This window comes from Papilio polytes, unplaced genomic scaffold (genome assembly GCF_000836215.1).
Source record: "Papilio polytes unplaced genomic scaffold, Ppol_1.0 DF821288.1, whole genome shotgun sequence".
Lineage (NCBI taxonomy): Eukaryota > Metazoa > Arthropoda > Insecta > Lepidoptera > Papilionidae > Papilio > Papilio polytes.
This window is the reverse complement of record NW_013527916.1, coordinates 424,545-444,836: the sequence shown is the minus strand read 5'-3', so window position 1 is coordinate 444,836 and position 20,292 is coordinate 424,545. Positions and strand designations below refer to the sequence as shown.

The window sequence follows — 20,292 nt, the reverse complement described above, 5'->3', positions numbered from 1 at the left end:
CTTAAAGGTAGAGTGGATAAGTCCTTTATGGTAGAGTTACTTTATTTAACTTAAATTCAGTTTAAATCTAATGGATCGCGACAGAAATTAAGAAACATGATCTATTGTTTAGAAGGCGTGAGAATAGTTGTTGTAATAATTTTTCAATCGATCCCAAGAAAAAATATTTTATCGAGAGAAAACTGTGAATTACACAAAATTCAGTTGTTAAAGCTACACATCATAATAGAAGCCACATATGCACAATCCAAATTCCTTCAATCATATTCTTCATAGGACAGTAATTTTCTTGGAAACGACAATTACACTATTTTTATTTCGCGAATAAATACTTCATTCTATGGGCGATTCGGAGCAATAATAAATCCGATTAAGAGCATAGCTTAACAACTTCTAAAAAAGCGTAGTTAGAAGAGTTAGTCTATTTTCTTATAACAGTTAATATAAAAAAGTAAAATCAATTACTACTGCGGGCAATAACAAAATAGCAACATTATATTAACTTGGTTGTGGACACTTTAATGTTTTCATTTTGCAATTCAACTAACAAGGGAACTATTTTTATAAGGCCAAGCTTGATATCTCTTTTCGAATTCGACCAACTCACATAATATAAATATTGCAAAATCGATTAACATAAAAGTTTTTTCGAATTATGTCAATGCTTCGAAGGACTAATTAATAGATAACTTTGCTTCAATCCCTAATTAATTATCACGTACGACTACCAGAGCTGGCTAGATACTGCTAATGGCATAGTTTATATATGGTTACAGACGTTACATGAGCATACTTATTGAAATTTTCCGAATGTTTATTCCAAATGTTCTATGAAAACAAGTTATTTCCAACTCTTATAAGAATGGAATATTGAAGGCACGTAGACACTCTCATAACATTTCTACGTAAATGTTTTTAAATAGTCATCATTAAAATCGTCTGAAGAAAGTTCAGGGATTTATATTTTTCCAGACATCAAGAGCATTCGAAGATATCGTTGTTATTCAGAAAAATATAATAACGTAGCGATGTTTGCGTCGAATATTTTAATAAGTGTGTGAATTTATTATATTTGATTTCTGATAAATATAAATAATTTTTTATCGAAGAAATAAATAAATATATATAAAATACTATTTAAACAATTACTTTTTTTTTAACTGGCTTTTTAAGTGCGACTTCATCCGCATGAAATTACAAAAACTTTATTTTATTGTTTACTTTTATCAATTGTAAATGTCAAAGCTACCATAATAACCTTGCTTCCCTATCCCTTCTTTATGGTTCCTTTCCCTCATTAAGGTTTTATCTGATTTATTTAATTTATTGGAGTGAAAATGTTTAGCCTCATACGTGTCGTAAGTGGCTTTTTATTAGAGTAAGAATTATTCAAAAATATACTGTTATAGGTGTCATCCTACGCCACGAAGTACTGTGTGTTTATGCTTCATTATATTAGTATGGATATAAATGTAATAACACATTTAATTACGTTTTCAACGGTAAAATCTATCCTGGTAGCAAATATTAGGAATTCCCCGAATACAAGACAGATACTAGCGTTCTCGTGTTTGCTGGAAACCTAAGTCCTTTAACGGAACCGAATATTCAATTAATTATTAGCAGTCCAACATTGGAAACCGGGCAAATTGCAACTATCTTAATCCGATATTCTCTTTACTGTTGGTGACATTTTCCGAATCTCTACCTCACGGACCTAAGAGAATACACATCAATGTTTATTTAGACATTGAATTTGTATCTTCGAAGCAAACTGCTACAGATTTACCTTACGTTTCGGACCGACTTCGAAATGTAGAGAGACGTCAATTTCCGTACACGGTTTAATTTCACTTTTAATTTTTCTTTATGAAAATCTGTTCTTGCTTTTTACTAATGTTATAAATGTTTGAAGTAATTTTTTGCAATTCAAAAGTTATTTTCTCTATGGGGTAGGATAAACTTTGGCACGCTTAACTTATAGGGTACGTTAGACTTTTATTTTTTGTTCCAACAAAACAAACATAAAAAGCTAGTTGTATGACAAGGTATGGTGATATTTTAAAATTATTACCTTTAAAGATATGTGAAAAAAAAATTGTTTCAGAAATCAATTTACAGATTCACGTGAAATTTAAAAACAACATAACATTTCGCAGAATTTCGAATCAATCGGAGTTTTTACTGAATAGTAAATTAATATTGGCCTAAATACGTAAATTTCAGTTTGAATACTAATGAGGTAGAGAGATTAAATTCTACGGAAACATCGACTACTAAATAAGGCGCTGTGTCTTCATTTACATAGGTATTTGCTAAGGAACAAATAAGTTGTGCTACCACTGTACTAGCGGTACTCTCAAAATTTCATAAACTCGTATGAAACTTGTTAACAATATCTTTCGCATTTTACGTATATGTTAACGTTGTTTTGGTGGTTTTTGTCCTTTTCTCTTCTATGCCTAATCGCCTAAATATAAAAATAAAAACTATATTCTCTCTGATCAAAGGCGGATTTAAAAATTTCTTTGTTTCAATACGGAAAATTTATTAATCTTTTGCTAAGGTCAAAGTAGATTTAAGGGGAAATATCGTTCTTTAATCGTTATTTTTCTCATACTAATTTTCTTATTTTATAAGTAAATTCTTCTTACAAATTATCCGTCAATTTTTTTTATTAAATCCCTACTTATTTTTTAACCTCGCGCTCGGCTTACAGCGAAAGCCTTCATAATTTATCTATTCTATCTTCCTTTAACTAATTTAAAATGGTTTAATTTTCTTAACACAATACGTGTTAATATCGAATGGTTTGTGTTAATGTCTACTATTTCGAATACACCTCCGCCAAGTTTTCGTTCGACTCTAATATTTCATAAACAGTTTACTGTTAGTTTTATAAACTTACTTGCAAGTTGCTGATAAGGGCAACAACAGTACACTTTGTTGGAATATTTGTATTTCAGTTTAGGCCATGGCACAAATAACAATCGTTCTTTCAATTTTACTTCTCAGCTTTTTCGCGAATACTGTAAGTTATTTTTTTAATTTTAAGCCTTAGTGACATATAAAAGTATTACTAACGAGTTAAAGATTTTTCGTTACAGAGAAATATATTTTATTTTATCGCTAGGATTATTTAGGCGAAATACTGTAGTAATTTTACTTCTTCAATATATTAGTAAGTGCTCAATATTTGACACCTACTAGGTATCAGTAATTGGGATAACATTGTACACTATTCGACGAAGAATTTGCTACACGAAAATAAAATATTATTTCATAATATGAGGAAAATATGTATTTATTAATGTGATTTTCGAATTTCATATGTACATAATTTGTCCGACTTTTACGGTGAAGGAGAACATCGTGATGCCTAAAATCGGCAAAGAAATTCTGAAATATGTGTGAAGTCAACCAACCCGCACTGGGCCAAGTTAGTTGACTAAGGCCTAGTCGCCCCTAAGGATAGACTCTAAGCCCATCAGTGGGCTCATAGTGGGCTAGTGATGATTTAGTTACTTTACAAATAATGTCTTCCTTTATAAAATTACGGAATTATTAAGTAACAAAAAACAACATAACTTTTACACAAATGTATATGTCACTATTAATATAAACTAAAAAATTACGAATTGTAAATCAAGCTATTTTTTACTTTTTTTTGTCAGTTAGTGTAGTTATAGTGAATTGTCTACGAACAGGGTAAATGTGTAAGATATGTTGCTATGGGGGATCGTGAACCCAATTAGTGATAACAAGACATCTTAGTTTTATGCGACAATACGTCACTTCATTCTTAGATTTGTTGACCCATCGTTTCCTGTCATAATTAATGTTTTTGTATTACACGTGCCAATCAAAGTATTATGTATTAATGAAATAACGGTACATTATGTTAGAATCGGATACATGTACAAAAGTAGATAATTTTTTCGTACTTAAAAAAAACTAGACGTAAATACGTTTGTCAATTTGTTGATTTACTAACATTTCCTTTAACCACTCCAATTAGCTATAGACTTGTGTTAGGATATGGTTCACGACAGTAGTCGAATGCCGGAATTCGAACACTCAACCGCAACATCGGGTTCGTACCCCAAATCATTAGGCTATTTCGTTGTAGCAGAGGTTTTTAGCAGTGAAAAGTAAAGCTCGTACAGTGTTTGTTTTAGCTCTACTATCGTGGGCGACATTTCTTAGACACTCCCTTTTTAACGTTACTGGGGGAAGTATTAAGTGCATTATGTGAGAGTAATTCGCAGATCTATGGCGCCCTGAGCGGTCACCTAACCACACTCAATTTTAACACCGGTATCGTACTTACATAATAGTCGTTTTAAATTAGTTTGAATCAATTCTGAAGCTCGCATAAATATGTACTTCTATATGAAGACATTCATTTAAAAAATTGTACATTATTTTCAAGCGTAAATATGTATTATTTTTCAGGTAGCCCCTAATCAGGTAAGTAGTAGAATTGAGTTAGAATTTGCGTCTGTTTAAATACATTTTTAAATAATTTATCAATGGTACTCGTTGATTCAAAGTTTGAGGCTAGGTTAGGATCATTCAGCAGTGGCATTCGAAACAATGATCGCAAAATCAATAATGCGTAGGCTATTAGACTATAAGCGTTTGTGACTTTTCTAAAGTTATTTACAAAAAAATAACTTGTTTTTCCGTTAGTGTTTTAGTAGTGCGAACAAACAATTGCATTATTACCTTCACAACTTATGCAGAATAGTGAATTGTAAGAAATATGCTCCCAAGATAACATAAATCATAAGTTTAATATGCAGTAAAACGACAGAAACGGTATCATTTAAATATACAAGTCAAACGTTTCACAAACATGAAAGCTTTGTACTGCTCGAGTCATATTGAAATATGAGAACATTTTAAAATAGAGAATAAGTTGGAGTTACATTTATATTATGGAGTTTATATACGGAAACAACCTGAACGTTTATAATATTAAACTAGCTGTGGCCCGTGACTCCGTACACGATAATTAAAAAAAACTTATTTAGTAGCCTATTGTGTTCTTCCAGATTATGCTCTACATGTGTACCAAATTTTAGTAAGATCCGTTTAGGGGATACCATCAAATAAACATCCATCTATCGATTTATCTAAATGGATTGGATGGATGGATGTTTGTTAGAGTTTGTAGCCTAAACTGCTGAACGGATCTCGATGAAATTTGTCATATATGTAGATGATAGTCTGGAAGAACACAAAGGCTACTCACTTTTTTTATTCCACGCAAACGGAGTCGCGGGCGAAAGATAGTATAAAATAAATCATTAGCAATATTAGAGCGTTAGCGTTAATATATATTCCACACCTCGAGGAAAACACATTAGTCCAAACAGGATAATCAGCTAATTAATCTGCAACGGAAGCAGATATCGTCATTATTCCACCCGTCTCTACGTACTTCGATGAAATTATTGATAGTCGGTAAACACGTTGACGCCAATTACAGGCGATATGTTCTCTCGGCAACCAATATCAGTAGAGCGTTAATACCTGGTTGACTAATTCACACGTGACTTAAGATCGAGCCTCTCCGTAGGTTATGTTCGTAGTAGTTGTGTTAATAATCATTAAATTAAGATTAATATGCTAGACTGATTATACTCTAGGAGAGATCACATATGACCTAACAGGTCAAGCGGTTTAGACCAAAATCTATGTAATCTCTAATAATAACTCTGTACAGAAATTCCAATAATACCGCTTCGGAAATGGATGTAAAATCCGACACATGGAACAGGAAAATCTATGAAAAACATGAATATTCATACCCGAGGAACATGTTGAAAATTCAAATGGATGTTTCGTATTTTTGCTTTTGTAAAAGTACCAAAAGCAATTGAGTTTTGTACAGTAGCAAACTGTAATTTTTTTTTTACATATTCTGAACAGAAAAATAAAGTAATAAAAATCAAATACCACAACGTAGTTAATTTAAATTCGCTCTTCAATATATTAGAAAACTAGCTGTTCCCGTGCGGCTTCATCCGCATGAAATTGTGAAAATTATATTTTATTATTTACATTTGTCAAATTATCAATTGCAAATGTCAAACTGACATGACAAACCTTAGCTATCTTGGTATCTTAATGTTGGCAACAACTTATGGTCTCTTTCCTATATTACGGTTATTATCCAAAATATTTACCCCTAAGTTTAATGTCGTGAAAATATATAGCCCAAAGCGTGACATAAGTGTAGGGCTTTTTATTAAAAAAAAGAGTTATTCGAAAATATGCTGTAATTGCTGACATCTTAGGCAACAAGGAAGTGTGTGTTTACGCTTTATTATATTAGTATAGAAAATTTATAACGTTCGTTATTTCCTATTGTTATACAAATAATTTCAAAGCAAAAATGAACCCTAGTGCTGAACTTTACAAACTGCATGTAAATATGGAGAGTTAAAAGCTTTTAAATTTTAATTAACGTACCCGCTTTGATGAACACATTGTCGACAAATGTTGCAGGGAATATTTGATGAGAATGAGTTTCAAACAAACGAAAAGTATAAAGTACGGTTCACATTTTACAGACAAAAATATTTATTCTCGAAAATACAAGAACTTTTAAAAAACATACGGGTACTTACGACCGCAAGATTGCTCCCAAAAGCTTTGCTTGTTTGAGCTAACCGCAAGTGTGCTAGAACGTTGTTATTGTCCGAGCGGCGGGCGACATATCCTACCCCGAAATATTCAGGTGCTGAAAAAGTTTGAGTGCATCAAAGGGTTTAATTTCAAGTTTACCCAAGGTCACCTTGTACCTTCCCTTTACACAATTGTATGTAAAAATTTGAGCTTAAGCCATCATTTGCACGGGCGCTTTTTTTTTCAAATGAAAAATTCTTTATTTTCAGGAAATACATTATAATGCACGTTTTACAATGCTTTGTAATAGAAAAAATGCTTCTATCTGTTATACAGCAAGCTTTAAAATCGCAACTCTTTTTATCGTGCATTATTGCATTTTTTGCGCAGGCCAGACGAAACAAGAGTGATTTTAAAACTATCGTATGTGCAAGAGCGTTAAAAAAGCGCTTACGTTAGGCGCTAAAAAGACGCTCGTGCGAAAAAAAGGCTAAGCCTTTTGGATATGTGTACATACACAGCGCTATTTAACAACGTGTTTATATAGTTAATCAAATTTGAGGTATTTGTGTAACTACAAAAAACTTTTTTTTTAATTCTCTTAAGTTGCACGAATTTGAGGAACATTGTTGATTTGTGCGGTAGGAACATGTAGGCTATTTTTTAAAACTACTCTGACGATAGCTACTGCGAGTAAAAAATATATTTAAAATCACCCACTTGTTACTTTCTCAATTCTCATATTTGTGGTCGCAGAAATGTAGGATTAATTTACATTTAAAATTATAATTCAATGCATACTTGATACAGTTAATGATACGTAGGATTCAATTTAAAATACAAATTAAATCAACATCGATTTATATTAACAAGTGAATCACTTTAATTGAAAACGTTCCATACTGTTTTACAAAACGAAGGGCGCAATGAACTCTTTCATTGCTGGGCGCGGCGTAGTCATTGCAATTAATACGCTAAGACCTATATCACATGAACTAGTACCGAAGCGAACCCATTTTAGGTATCAACCTAGCATGGATTTACTTCGTACCAGCGTACTATTTATTAGCTAGGGTTTAAATCATATACCTAAAATGTGTCTTATTAAATAAGTTTAATATATTTTAAAATATGAACTATTTTAAATTAGTAAAATGATAAACAAATAAATAAACATGAAATAAACGATCAAAGGAGCAAAGGGATGCTCATACAATTTCTCTGAACCACCAGCACGTATTAAAGTTACCGGAACTTGTTAAACTCACCTTGAACTTGTGTCTCTAAGGGAATTATTTGCAGGAAAAGTAGGTCAATCGACGAAAGTCTTCATCGAATTTAGTATTACAGTCACAGGGTTCCATGGTGTAATGGTTAGCACTCTGGACTTTGAATCCAGCGATCCGAGTTCGAATCCCGGTGGGACCTGTTCTTTTTTGCTTATTTTCCAATTAGTTTTATTCTAATTTGCATTTATGGTTATAAAAAGTACTTTTTTAAGCTTTTTCTGGGAAAAATCGTAAATACTCTTCATTTTTTTGAAAAAAGGTAATCAAACCTCTTACTTATTCCTCACTCATTTGATTAATTTGTTATGTGATAAATTTAAACCACAACAAAATATATTTTACATATGTATATCATATGTTTGCAAACAATTTCGAAACATTGAATCAGCCCTCCTCTAATATCCCTTTACATTTACCCTCGAGTCGCGAGTCAAACGAAATGCTAATTAATTTTGTTTCCGTACAAAACTCTATTTATACAAAATGTTACATTTGAAAGATTAATTATTCAAACCCTTTGTCTTTTTTAAATCTAATCTGAAACATGTGAGATATTACGCTTTACCATTTGGTGCTGTTCTGTACTTTTCACTACATACTTCCAAGATAAATCGAATATATTAATAAATGTTTTTCTTTTGTTCCAGATATGCAAAATTGTTCTGCCACATAAATTAAGATATCTCGAAAATATGTTAAACGCAGAAGTCATAGCTAAAGCAGCGAAGCTTCGACAAAGAATGGAAGCAAATCCGAACATTCAAGAAAGTGAGAAAAATTGGCCGATATTACTAGCTAAGTTCCAAACGGATGAGAAATATAAGAAACTCGCACCTTATTCGTACAATAATATTTATGGGCGGCGAATCCCGAACTTGTAATATTAGTACACTTAAAATATTTTTAATTGGAAAGCTTTTTCTTAACATTGATAAAGAATGGTAATTAAATCATAAGACAATCATCACTTAAGCTTTAAGTTTCATCTCTCCTTTTATTTAAATAAAACCATTTTATGGAATAACTCCTTTATGGAATTCAATAAACCAGTCAAGTCTGAAAATAAATTACAAACGAATTAATAATTCTGTAGCGACAATGCTGCTCTTAATAAAATCTAAAAATCAATATTTAGTTTTTCCTCCATGAGTTCCTAAATAATTAATTGTGACGAAAATTTGTATTCAGACGACAGTGTTTTGTTTTAAAAACAATATTGTATTTTTCAATTTGCATGAAATCGCAAAGCAGTGAGGCAGCTTGTACTTTATTGAAATGTTAAACGGCAGCTGTTTTTTGTTTTAATTCTACGATTCAAGGAAGAAAAGTAGTGAAATCAGAAGAAAATGTAAAACGTAATATCCTCTTGAGTAAAATTAAAAGCTGCACATCGCTGTACGAAGGATTTTATTAAGCAAAAAGCTTTGACATTCTTGTAGAAATGAAATGTATTTCGTAGAATTCAATCTGCACTTCGGTCTGATTTTTAAATCTTTTTCGTAAAATGTAAACTGAATATTTCAATAATGTAAACTTGGCCATTTAAATATAAAATTTCTTATACTAATGTAAATCTAAATGCAGATTATAATAATAACTGTCTGTAATTTCAGTTAAAATATTATAATGTGAAAAGATTTTGTTAATCCATACTTGTTTTAATCATTCATGCAATAAAGGTTTCTAATAAGAATCTGTAGTCCATTTTTAGTAATAACATTATCGCCATTTACAATGTCAATATTAGATAAGAAAGATGTTCTTATAATTGCTATTAATAACAAAATTTCAAATAACAAATACCTTCAAAGAGAAATGTTTCCGCTTAAAGTAATTATTTCAGGTTAGTTAAGGCAACGATATCTAAACGGTATTTCACACGCGGGCAAAACAGTTAAGTACTGTAGTTTAGTGCAGTACTGCAACGCTAACATTCTCAGAACACTACTATTCTGTCTCTTACGTACTTCACTGCCTTACTGTTCAACCCTCTTGTGAAACATTACAAACAGGATGTGCAATCCAGATACCAATCAGCTTACGTGTGAGAGCTCCCTGTTATGTTTGAAAACTAATAGCTCAGAGGCATAGTTGCTTTATACGACCAGAGCACAAACGTAATGACAATTTCGTGTGGCCAACGTTCAATCACATACACCGATACACGTGTGTAATATCCGGTTTCAGGAACGGTCAACATAACTCTTAAAGCATCGATTTTACTATTGAAACAGTGTCGAAATAAATACATTTCTGGTTCCCTTTTATTGCCATTATTAACGTAAGTGGAAGTAATTTTTAAACACGAGGTGAGTAAATCACCAAATTGAAAATAAAAATTGCGCTTGAATAACACTTTAAACTCTTTTTCTTTCTGTTTCTTTAGCCCAGTGCTCAAAATGCAATAAGTAGCGTAAATTATTAGCGCGCTTTAGTAAAGCACCCGCGCAAATTCCTTAAAGTAAATGAGGAGAAAAAGTGCAAAGCAATTTTTATTAAAAGACTCTTTGATTAAGAACTACGGTAGAATTCCGATCACAAGTTTTAAATTACATAGAACTAGTTTTTGCCTGCGACTCCGTCCGTGCGAAATTTAAAAATAATAATAATGAAATGAAAACGTATAGCCCATGATACTTACAGATATATAACCTTCTTAACGTTGAAAGAATTTTAAAATTTGGCCAAGTAGTTTTTGAGCCTATTCATTACAATCAAACAAAAAAAAATCTCTTTATACTACTATTATAGTATATATAGTTACCCGAATTATACGAGGTTATTAAGATAATTGTAGAGGACACGACAAGATCGATATCTAAATCTTCTAGGAAATGTAAGATTTACTAATTGATAATTAAAGGAACGTTTTAGCGTCTTCGATAAATCTTGTTTCGCAATATATCTTTGAAAAGAAATATTTCAGTTACAGCGAGAAATTTAAATAATAAAGCAAAATGTCTACTCAAGCGCTTATACGATAAATCCAGTTTATACAAAATATTCAATGTATCTTACAAAAATTTCAAAGCTACAAAGCGATTTCGCTTTGAATATTTCATGTGAAACACAAAGAAAAAACATACAACCAAATATTTAACACGTTCCAGTTTCCGTTGTGTGAATTTTGAATACAAACTTTATTATGCGCTATTTTATTGAATTGTTTTTTTTGCAATTAACAAACATCAAGGCTAGTGCAAATTTTTATTTAAATTAAGGTGACTTTTCGTTTTAAACGTAAACTTTGAAAGGTACAGTCGAGGACTTATATTCACTACCCGTTGGTGTTAGCCACTGTCGTTGCTGAATCGACAGTCGACGAGGAAAATGCAAATAGTTTTAGCAATGCAGCGGGGAAGACAATTTGTTGTAGCGCCGTCTACGGTGGAGACTTACCGTTGGGGTGACAAATCCTGTTGACCTGTTAACCCTGTACTCGATTGACATTAGTGTCAAACACATTATCACCCTTCATATTATCCTCAAAAATAGAGACAAAAATATCTCCCTATACAAATATAACTTTCATCAAAACCCTAAGTTACTCCATCCAAAGTGGGAAGGAAATGTAATTCCTTGACTGTAAAGTTAATTACATCGCAAAGTTATTAACATCAAAGCTAAGTCATTGCTGTAACTGACGTCGGTGATCTATGAACCCAAAGTTAAATACATCGTCAGAGCACTCCAAAATGTATGCGAAAATTATCCGTCATGTTGATACATTTAATGGCTTTTAACATATGATACTGAATGCCTTACATCCTTTTAATTCATCAAGCCACGACATAAATAATATTCATTTTTACTTTGAGAATAGCTGTTGCTCGCGACTTCGTCCACGCAATATTAAGACAAAAAAGTTGCCTAAAATATGCACGTCTGTCAGCCACCCTTTAGTGTAAGTCCGGTTCAGTCGTTTCGGAGATTACCCGGAAAAAACACGGCTTGCGGACAGACAGACATACAAAAATTTTTTAAAATCTATTTTAGTTATCAGCAACGCAATTACGTCATCTTCCCGAAATCTGGAATTTTTCTTTTGATATTACAAACAGACACTCCAATTTTATTATATGTATATAGATTTAGAAAACGCGAATATGAGACGTGTTTGTGTATCTTTGAAGATAATACTCGCGAATAAATGCTTCTCCATTTTTATGAAATCAATACTTTTATCCGTATTTGGACCTATTCACATTTTCTAATGCTTTTATAAACATTCTGAATACGTTTCATATCTTTATGACTGGCAGTTAAGCTATCTATAAATCCGACTAACATCGATCGGGGAAACGTGCTCGAAGTCCAACGGCTATGGCTTTGTGAATATTCCAAATTTGATAAGAGCTTGTTAAGCTAATAACGTTGCCGTAACTTAATATTATTTCGTACTCGAGATACTATTTACTTAATTACTACAATACAATATTTATCTGTAATTAATTGACCTTCTCAGAAACTATAGTCACTAAGAGAGTCTGCTTTGATTTAGTATGAGAAACCTTCGCTTAGGAACTAATTAACTAAATGACAGAGCGTCACGATAAAAATATTCACAAAGTGCAAAACATGTAATATTTGCATGTTATAAGGAGGGATGAATCGCATGTAACACGAAGGACGTTAGTTATGAATGGAGGTACACCGTTAGAGGTAGACGTAGAAAGAGATGGATGGATTGCGTGAAAGGTGACACGATCAAGAAGGGAGTGATGACTGAGATAACGTATGATAGAGTTAAGAGCGTCAGTGGCTCAGTGGTTTGAACACTAGACTTGTAATCTACAGGTCTTGGGTTCGAATCCCGCCATGTACAAATGTAATTTTCGATATTTCGAATTTTTCATATGTACATAATTTACTCGACATTATTACGGTGAAGGAAAACATCATGATGCCTGCACATATCGGCAAGAAATTCAAAGATATGTGTGAAGTCAACCAACCCGCACTTGGCCATCGCGGTTGACTATGGCCTAGTCTCCCCTTATTAGTGAAGGCTCCGAGCCCCTCGGTGGGGACGTATAGTGAGCTGGTGATGAGAGTCATTTGGAGGACGAAAACCCGGTGCGCTGACCCTACGGGAGTGGGATAAGGTAGGGAAGATGATGACCGTGACAAACATCTCAAGTTTATACTAACCTCTTTTAAATTGTCAAATAACACCAAACCAATATATTATCAATGTCTAGATAACTTCCCAAAAAGTTATAGCTAGCATTAAAGTGATTTTTATTAAACATCAACTTTTATAACAACGAATATTAAAAGTTAAGAAGAAATGTTATAAAAATAAATCTCACGGCCGGGTAACGACATTCATTAAATTTTAAATGATACTTACGATTCTTTGATAGGGACTTAATACCGACCTAACTAGAACTTTGAGGTGGAAACTAAAACAAATCAAACGATTTTGTTATTAAGTTGTTTAAACTTTCGTGAGAATGTAATTATATTAAGCGAATTATAGTTAACTAGCTTTCGCCCGCGACGCCGTCCGCGTGGTATTAAAAAAAAAACAAAGTCAAGTAGCCTATGTGTTCTTCTAGACCATCCTCTACATCTATGCCAAATTTTATTGAGATCCGTTCAGCAGTTTAGGCTACAAACTCTAACATCCATCCATCTATCTAAACTTTCATATTTATAATATTAAACGGGTTTTGATCGGTAGAAAGGTGTCATTAATGAAAAATGTTTACTTCCGATAACTTACTCCGACTTTTCAATGAGAGAAGAGAACAAAAGCCATAAATCAATACCTTGGCTAATACGTTTCTTTTATCTGTAACTTCGCTAAAACTCTGTACGAGTCATTCGTCATTTTATTTATACTGAGAGCTGGGTAAGTAGCGTGTCTATTTGAAATGTTGGCAGGACTTTTACTTACGTCGAGTAATTACGCTGACGATAATGCTTTGTCTTCTCTCGCGATATAAATCTCAAGATCTTAGATACCTTCTATTTATCTTAGCAGATGTTTATATAAGTTATTGATTTGGTTTATTTCAGTCTTTTTATGGAAGACGGCGTTTGCCTCCTTCCATAAAATCTCTCTTTAGCTCGTTTGACGAACGGATCGCTTAATGTGAAACACATATGTGAATGTGGCTTCTTTCAAGATGTAATATTAACTCAGCTAACTAATCCAAGCATATTCAAAGGCGGGAGGCTTATAACAACTCGTTGCAACTTTATAATGATTCTCGACAAGTTTTATGTATAGTAATTAAAGCAGAACCTGAATGTAAAACCAGCGCGTCACCTAATTAAAGCAACATTATCGCTTTAACTCGTATTTACTGGGAAAGTAAGGATATTCAGTGATATAGAACTTTTAATAAGGTGTCTTTTTGACCGACTTCCCAAAAGAAGGAGGTATTCAATTCGACGATATGTTTTTTTTTAATTATTTTTTTTATGTGTGTTACGGCATAACTCCGCCGCTAGTGGACCGATTTGGATAATTCTTTTTTTATCCGAAAGGTAATGCTTGCAGGTGGGTCCCATTTTTTTGTTTAATTTTTGGAGTCTAAGACTACGACGTAGTTAAATAGTTTAGCTCAAAATCGCGCGACGAAATTTCGGGTCATTTTTTGTGCTATCAATTATACATGATATTGTTGCTTCGGAAATCGATAGTAAAACGTTTTGTTACCGCTTCAATTTCTTTTGTAGAAATATATTAGGACCGTAATAGTTAAAACTATATTTAAAAGTTGTAATATCATCATCATCATCACCATTACCAGCTCAGAGCTCACCCTAAATGGTTAAAGTTGTTATATAGTTAGTGGATATTTTTACGTCTTGTCTTGCTCAAAAATAAATACGAGTAAGTTGTCTTTTTGAATTGTGTCATAATATTTTAATAGCTAATTTATAATTTTCTGATTAAAACACAATTAACCTTTAAGTAACTAACTTACGAACTATATAGAAATTAGCTCGATGAAATAATACAGACATAGAAAACTTTGATTTCAGTCAATCCATTTTGTATATAATTTATATTTGCTTTAAAACGGAATCGGTAATACTTCAAGTTAAAATAAGTCATGAAACCCGAAACTTTTAATGGCTTTCATTGCGCAATTTATTTTGTATAAACAGAATTCAGAGGTGATTCCAGTGGTCCAAAACGTATTCAAACTTGAGCTTTTATTGTCAAGCGTTTTTAAAACTTCTTTTAATTCAACTCTTATGCATGCCACACACATCAGTTTGTGTGACTTTCTTGCATACATCGCTCTTTCCTCAGATCCTTGTTAAATTGAAATTTCAGCTGATATCAACAAATGTTAACTTCAAATATAAATCTACAATGTAATGTAAAAAATACAACAGCACAATGAAAACAAGCTTGATGGTCAGCAATGTGGTTTAAATGTATACTTAAAGCGCGCGCTCGCCTTTGGCTAAACTATCGCACAACTGTTTAGTTGCGCTTTGATTCCTATGAACTTATATGGAAGAGCGTACACGACTCGGTTTTTAGTTGTGCGACTAAACTGTGCGATTGTTTAGTTAAAAGTATGCGGCCGCTCTAAATGATATATTTTTCTATATGTCATTCCAATTTATAATAAAACGCCTAACGCCTGACATGTTATATAGCAACAACGGTAAAATAAGTCCTACTCAGGGTATTCATAAGGTTCACGATAACTGTCATGAATTGGGCGAGAATAGAACATAAGCAATAAAGTATTGAACATGTTTATGTGGTTTAGAATTCTAATTTTACATATATTTTCCTAAAAGTTCATCCATTTTTCTTGAGTCAGCATTAACATTATACAAACCTTTAATACAAATTATATGAAGCGCCGTCTCTAAAAGTTGGTAGGTTAATTACTTAGTTAAATACATTACCAGGGCAAAGAGACCATGACTCTAAGTCGTGCTGAAAATGAAGTGTTCCTCTCACTTCTCCAGAAGTCCCGAATTTTCTGATCTCGAAAACTTAACAAGAGGTTACCCAGGGGTTTGGTGGACAAATTTTTTTTAACGATTTTTACATGCTTCGTACGCGTATGCTACGCTACGTACGCGTATGCTACGCTACGTACGCGTATGCTACGCTACGTACGCGAATGCTACGCTACGTACGCGTATGCTACGCTACGTACGCGTATGCTACGCTACGTACGCGTATGCTAAGCTTCCATTTTAAGATACAAAAAATTCTAGTATAGTGCCGGTTAATTTACATTTTAAATTATATTAACGGCCTTTCTCACGGGCAAAGAGAACGCGCCTACGAGTACCTTTCGCAAGTTACGAGGTGCTGTCACAAGGAATGTAAAATTCAATTACGTTAGCTGACCCGTGTCAATGTTAGTTGTTTGCTAAAGTTATTTGTCAATTTAATATCTTATGCTAATGTACGTATGAAAAAACTTTGAGTTTTGAAGTCCCATTAGTTGCGATGTAAGATCCATTCTTTTTTACTTAACAAAGGTAAGATGTTTGTGCGAATAAACAAAAAATTGAACATCTCAGTTGTCAAATCAACTCGTGTGACAAGAATATTACTGTATTGTCGTCCAACGTAAATGTATTTTTCTTTACAAACATATCGTTAGACATAATAAATTATAAAGCTGTCTCTAGGGAGTAGATAGACAAGATATTCACAAATAAAAACAATAGTTTATTTATGTTTTTTTAAGAAATATAAGCAATAGAATTCTCTTCGCAAGCCCAATTACGTCAGTTTCGTATAAGTAACTCGCTTCATTATTTTGAACTACCAACCAAAGCAAGAAAAGTTACAAACGAGAAAAGTTTTACGTGACTGTGAATGATTCCAAATGAACAGACAAAATGAGTCAAAATAGTTGCTTTAACTAATGTGTGGAGAATTATAAGGAGTAAAATTACGAATCCTTGAAGAATTAATTTAATTTTTGCAAGGGATCAATTATATATTTCATGGATCAAAAAAGTTTTTCATCTTCATACAATTAAAGCAGTATCATAAATTTCTAACACTAAAGTAATGTACTCGACCACCCAAAACGACCACTTCATTGACCTGTCGGTACAGCTTTACTTTAAAGTGTGCATTCCTATCTCTTGTGGTGGCAATTCAATACGAAGTCACCAACTTATGAATCAGTTTGGTTTAATTCAGTTCTACACAATTCAGCGCAAATCATCTACTATAAGAGCTACAAAGATTAAAGATCCAAACACCTGCGTACATGTATAAAATCTCTGAATGTGTTAGTTTCCACTGCCGAAAAATCAGTATAAGCTGACATTGTTTCCTTTACTTTGTTATAATATAGAATACAAGTATGTTTCGTATTCGCTCTTCAACATCAGAAACACATGATTATAAGTTTAAATTGTTATGGCTCTCATTTCCCTATATACCTTTTCTATTTTTCCTGGCCATGTAGAGGGAGTGAATAGATGGGGAAAGGAAGTTGAGCGCGGCGATGAGACGACAGCCCAATAGCGCAGTTAATATGCCATGCCAATGGGTGATTGACACGATGTATGTCATTTTGACTTACATATATGGTGTAAGTAAAAGTGACGATATCCAGCTCTAAAACTATAAGTTTTAAGTAGGCATTCTGTTCAACATAGAGCAAGGTGTCGATGTGTTTTATCAGAAACATAGTTCGAAACAATATTTATCTGGGGGATTTCTGATACGCCAGCTTATCGCCAACATATCCATTACTCAATTAGTTATTCAAACAAAAGTGTGCTTTTATAGAAATGTTTAATTGATCACTAAGCATGCGATAACAGGAATTATAAATCACATAATTTTATTACATATCTAACGCTAACAATGTGTACTTTGTTTATACCCAAAGTTGCACTATTGTGTCAATAATAAAAATCATAAATATAAATATCATCTGACCACGATTATAAATGTAATAAAATTCAAGCATGGAAATATTCAATTGGTCACATAAATAACACGAGCTAGATCGTTTTATTTTTTTAACATCGTACATATCTATCCATAAAACTTGAAGAATTACAGACGCATGTTCAACTGTTGACACTTTATAATCAGTTTTTGTCATAAGCATCAAGTAATATTGCTGGTGACATGAAATGGTACCAATCAAAATTACTGTCAAACTTGTCTTTGTTGATTTTACCTCTGTCACAATAAGTGACAAAGCTAAACCAACGACTATATTATCTTTATAAATACTAAGGAAGACGATAAAACTATCAAGCTTTTGTTTAAATTCCCGTTTTCTGTTGTATAATCGTGATCGAATGCTAAATTTAGTAATGTATAAATTACAAATTCACAAAATATATAATATGAATGTAGAATTATTTCGTTGCCTTGCTGTTTATTTACCAGTTTACTAACTAACGACTATTCGTAAATCTTTTGTGAATGGTGGTGTGCATAGCTATTTGCATTATAATACAGGTCTTATAAAACAGTATATATTTGTTGACAATAAACGAGGTATTTGATAGATCTGTGCGATTAAAAAACTAATTACCAAAAGGGTTTGCAACTGAATTATTTTACAGTATTTTGTAAAGATTTATTTTTTTGGCAAAGTTTCTAATACATATACACTATTTATTACTTTATATTTATTTAACTTTTGTGCAAACCAAAATAATTTATAATTTTGCCACTTTATAACAATAATAACTTACATCTCAGAAAAGACTAGCTAAAATATACACAGACTCTCGTAATAAATAACTACATATCTTCAACAGAACACATACTTACACAACAGGCCATCAATCAGTCTATCAATATAAAATATAAAGCATGGTTACATTTTTATCTTGTCACATGATTACTACATAATTATAAATATATACAACATTAAAACATTAAAAGATGTCAATGAGCAAATTAGGAAACATTAATTTTTGTTTTAATATAAAATACGCGTGTTGCGAGAGATGTGCTCTTCCCACAAGTCGTTGTTTTCACATTCCATATTTCATACAAGAGGATCGGACGAAATATTTGCTTGAGCGCCCGCCTGCAACTCGGCCCGTAATACCCAAGGGTCGGTAAAGCCGGGTGTTATTGGTAAAGCCACTTCCGATGACAGAGGGAAAGAGATAACATCGATTAAAAAATCGGCGGTACTTAACAAGACTGATTTTGAAGGACTACGTCTAATCATTCAGGTTGTTGTTTTTATTGAAGTCGACAAAATATGAAAACGTAACCATGCTTTAAAAACTAGTGTCCATAAAATAAAGCTTTGTACTTTAAAAATGTCGATTCAAAAATAGCAACGGTATATAACATATAGACAATTTCATATAATATATACAATTCTAAAGGCAAGATATACAATACGATCTTAACCTATATATCTATACGAAACAATCTCTCTTAGGTTGGTAATCTAATAAATAATCTCATTCTTCGCTTTACGTGGAATTATATTGTTTCAAATCTAATAAAGATTAAGACATTATTTATTTCATAGCAAACACGATCAAAATAAATACGTCTGACTTTCCTACATAGGTAAATAAAGACATAAAGGCTAGACAGACAAAGGTTCGGAGATAAAAAGAACAAAACATGTAAAGAATATCAAAATACAATTTGTAATGCTAATAAACGTTGTTTAAACAAGCTGCCATATGAATTTAATCAGAACTGATACGAAGTTACACAATGTCTTCATAAAGTATTATTTGAACAATTTTTTCAATAAATGTTGTTGTTCAATGTGAAATCAATAATGTCCTATTATTTCGGCACTTCGTTGAACTTAACGTAAGTATATAGATAATTTATGATTGATGACACGACATACATTTAAAAACATTTGAATAATTATGACCAGCTAATTGTACTTTTAATTAAAACAAGTGTCGTTACAGCTTAGAGGTATACGATGAAATAGTTAATCTATAATTCATATTTAAAAACATTATGTACATTATACTGGGGAATATTTTAATTTTTAGTGCTTGTTCATATCTAGCTAGAGTGCTCGATCGCGAAATTTTTAAACATACGACACTTATAGAAGGGTTCACATCTAACTAGCGGCGGAGTTCGCAAATTATTCGCTACCCAAAGTTAGTTCAACCGGTTTGATCTAGTCATTCGCGCCCGCACCCTCCAGTTAGATATGACCAAGCACATATACGTTTAATTTACTGATTGCATTTCAAACATTCAGGTGGTTTGTCTTTTGTGTGTCTACAGATAAAGATGAGGAAACATAGAAAGCATGTACTTTTGAACCGAAAAAGCAGGTAAAACAAAATTAAAATACAAATTCGCATGCATATAATCTAATTATTTTAAAACCTCATATATCATGATTTAATATTGTTAGTTGAAAGATGTATTAGTTAATCTCAT

General features: G+C 32.4%; 1 non-coding gene across 1 annotated transcript; it reads left to right on the top strand.

Moving 5' to 3' along the window:
• Window positions 1–7,992: 7,992 nt before the first annotated feature.
• On the top strand, window positions 7,993–8,064 carry Trnaq-uug. The gene has a single exon. It is a non-coding gene; the product is annotated as a tRNA-Gln (tRNA).
• The last annotated feature ends 12,228 nt before the right edge of the window (window positions 8,065–20,292 follow it).